Source organism: Bactrocera neohumeralis, unplaced genomic scaffold, assembly GCF_024586455.1.
Source record: "Bactrocera neohumeralis isolate Rockhampton unplaced genomic scaffold, APGP_CSIRO_Bneo_wtdbg2-racon-allhic-juicebox.fasta_v2 cluster10, whole genome shotgun sequence".
Lineage (NCBI taxonomy): Eukaryota > Metazoa > Arthropoda > Insecta > Diptera > Tephritidae > Bactrocera > Bactrocera neohumeralis.
In genome coordinates, this window is record NW_026089623.1 from 10631623 (window position 1) to 10635762 (window position 4140).

Here is a 4140-nt window from a genome sequence, read left to right on the forward strand (position 1 = left end):
ATCCCACCAATTAAAGGAACAGTAGCCGCATTTACCACCTGCCGAAGTTTTCCCAACTTAAACGCTTCTGGATATGTCGAATTATGTACCAGTGTTTCAAAGACAAGCAAAGTCCTCTCTCGACGAACAAAAACTAAACTCTATAAGTCGCTCATAATTCCCGTCCTGCTATAAGGTGCAGAGGCTTGGGCGATGACAACAACCGATGAGTCGACGTTACGAGTTTTCGAGAGAAAAATTCTGCGAAAGATTTATGGTCCTTTGCGTATTGAGCTGTACGAGATATACGGCGACATTGACATAGTTCAGCGAATTAAGACAGCGGCTACGCTGGGTAGGTCATGTTGTCCGGATGGATGAAAACACTCCAGCTCCGAGTACCCGCCGGGGGAAGCAGAAGGACCAAGTGGGGAAGGACCTGGCTTCGCTTGGAATGTCCAATTGGCGCCACGTAGCGAAAAGAAGAAACGACTGGCGCGCTGTTGTTAACTCGGCTATAATCGCGTAAGCGGTGTCTACGCCAATTAAGAAGAAGAGAAGAAGTTTCAAAGGCATCTTTGAACGCTAACCATTTCCACATGTCTCCATCAAAAAACGGGATAGCTAACGGGTCTAATTTGAGATCAACCAAATGCCCATCCTGAGATGTCGTGGGGCAATTTTGAGTTCCGTCAGCGACATTAGACTCAACTCTTGACGATGCGATGAGACGCATAGGTCTGCTGCATGCTGCAGTATACAGCTCCTCTACTGATTCCAAAAGTGCATCATGTGGCCCCATCTCGGTGGACGTAGCTCCTCCCACCAAACGATTATGGTTCTCCATGAAGCGTTCAAAATGTGATTCAAGCGACTTAAGCTCTTGTTGAAAGTGAAACACATCACGACTTTCCATGGCACCTTCCGAGATACGTGCATGTATGTATGCGCTTTATTGCTTTCACCGCAGATGATCGCCAATTAAGTGCCGCCATGAAACCGCACAACCGCAATAACAAAAAATTGCAAAATAAATTTAAAAATATTTGTCCTCACTGGAGGCACCAAATGTTAAATAACACTGGTCAACAAATTTGTAATTTTTTTTTGTCACATGAAAATTTGTATCAAATTTTGAATATACTAGGGCCACCAAATAATAAAATATCAATGAAAAAAATGTACACATCATGTTTTCTTGTGGCATCAAAACATATATTTTCGTAAAAAGTACAAAATTCAGCCACACTTACAGAATTATTTCCTAATATCTAATAGATACTTATGATTTTCTTGAATATTTGGCTTCCGGTAGGTACCTTTTAAGTCTCCAACAATAGTCTGCTAGCATTTCTGGACTCCATTTCCCTTGATAACGCTTCTCCATTAAGGAAATCACCCAAATTTTCCGGAAAGAAATCCAGATGAGAGTCCAGAATATGTATTTTCAAGGACATATTACACCTCAATGATTTATCATAAGTTCATTTATTAAATCTTTGTAATTTTCCGCTTCATGGTTACCTAGAAAATTTTGAACAACATTCACAAAACATTTCCAGGCGAGTTTTTCCTGATCATTCAGTTTTTCTTCAAAGCTCTTATCCTTCATCAATTACCGTATTTGTGGACCCACAAATATTCCCTCTTTGATTTTCTTCTGAGCTTAGGATATAAAAATCCAACTCCATCTTTAGGCATAGCTTTTACGAAATTTTTTATCAGGCCAAGCTTTATGTGCAACGGTGGTGAAAGTATGTCATTAGGGTTCACTAGAGGATCATTTTTAACATTTTTATGGCCTGGAGTTAGTGATTCACGCTTGGGCTATACTTTCTTTGTATAGTGACTTTTTCTGTCTCTACTGTCCCATTCAAAAATAAAACAGCAAAATTTCGTATAATCAAGCTGTAGGCCAAGTAAAAGTGCAATGACTTTAAAATCACCACAAATTTTGCAAGCGTGTTTACTGTATTAAATTTTTTTCAAGTATAAATCTCATATTTTCGTAAGTTTCGTTCATATTAGAACCATGAGCAATCGGCACTGACGGAAGTTTGTTTCCGCTATGCAGTAACACTGCTTTCAAACTAGTTTTTGAAAAGTCAATAAACAGTCGCCAGAGACTTGGATCATATTCGAAATTTAATAAAGTCATCACAACAGGAACGTTATTACAATAGACTAAATCACCTCCTTCAGAACAGAAAGGTTTTATTTCAACGTCACGACGTCGAAAATAAGAAATCTTTGTACAACGAGAAAGTAAATTCCAGTCATTTAATATTGACCCCAAAAGCTCAGCCTGTTTTTTAGACAGATTTAAAACAGGTACTAAATCGTTTAAATCCCGTTGTGTCAATAAGTGCGGTTCTTTTGAAGTTGACGGTTTATAATTTGAGTCACTACCTTCAGATTCCTTATTATGCTGACTGAGAACAAATTCCGGACTAGAACTTTCACTTTTTGATCGATTTGGAGGCATCGGCACAGGCAGTTCGGCACTATGTAGGATGGGTCTCTTGGCCGAAGACAAGTTTGGGTACTGGATAGTGTGTTTGGATTTGGTAGTAATACTTTTTGTTGGAGTCACTTACATGATCCTGTGATTCCGTCCAAATCATTACAATAGCATATGACAAATGTCTAGGTTCTCGTTTAGCCCGACCTAAAAGGAGCCTCACACACGTTGCACAACATTTATGTGGAACCGAGGATTTCTCTTGATACCTCACAGGAAAACCAAAATAGCCTAAATAGCACCGTTCAATTAGTGATGTGAAATTTCGACGCTGAGATGTAAAAGTTAATTCTCCACACACAAACAAAAATTTTCCGGGTTGTTCAAACACTTTCGTGGCATATTTACGATCTAACTAATGTAAATAAAATGTAATTTAGCAAACACAATGGTTACACAGTCGACTAAATGCTGTTATGCATATAATAGATGAGATAGAAACAAAACTTTTATATATTTTTAATGAGGGTACACCAACATAAATAAACATCATAACAAAGTTCATATGACAAAAACAGTGTTTACCAGTGTAATTAATTTTACCAGAGGGTAGAGTTCTCAATGCTTTATTGAGATGAGCACCATCAGCACTGAGTTACAATCAGAGAAGAGAGGTTGTACATTCATGTCCTCCGGTATTTAAAGGAGTACAAAGGAATTTAAAACACCGTCACTTCGAAATATGAATAAACAAAGATAATATCAAACCGAAATGTATGATAAAAGAGAGATGAGAAATAGAAAGCTTAGATAAAACAGTATTGCCAGATCAGACTTAAAACTAAACTTAAAGCTAACGTGAATAATTCTAAACATCGACTTCTTCTTCTTAATTGGCGTACACACCGCTTACTCGATTATAGCCGAGTTAACAACAGCGCGCCAGTCGTTTCTTTTTTTCGCTACGTGGCGCCAATTGGATATTCCAAGCGAAGCCAGGTTCTTCTCCACTTAGTCTTTCCAACGGAGTGGAGGTCTTCCCCTTCCTCTGCTTCCCCCGGTGGGTACTCATGGGTACAGCTCATCGTTACATTGCATGCGATATTCGCCGTGGCCAACGCGCAAAGGACCATACATTTTTCACAGAACTTTTCTCTCGAAAACTCGTAACGTCGACTCATCAGCTGTTGTCATAGTCCAAGCCTCTGTACAATATAGCAGGACGGGAATTATTAGTGACTTATGTAGTTTAGTTTTTGTTCGTCGAGAGAGGACTTTACTTCTCAATTGCCTACTCAGTCCGAAGTAGCACCTGTTGGCAAGAGTTATACTGCGTTGGATTTCCAGGCTGACATTGTTAATGGTGTTTATGCTGGTTCCTAATTATACGAAACTATCTACAACTTCAAAGTTATGACTGTCAACAGTGACGTGAGAGCCAAGTCGCGAGTGCGACGACTGTTTGTTTCATGACAGGAGATATTTCGTTTTGCCTCGTTCACTGTCAGACCCATTTTCTGTGCTTCCTTGTCCAGCCTGGATAAAGCAGAACTAACGGCGCGGGTGTTGAGGCCGATGATAGCAATATCATCGGCATACGCCAGCAGCTGTACGCTCTTATAGAAGATGGTACCTTCTCTATTTAGTTCTGCAGCTCGAACTATTTTCTCCAGAAGCAGGTTGAAGAAGTCGCACGATAG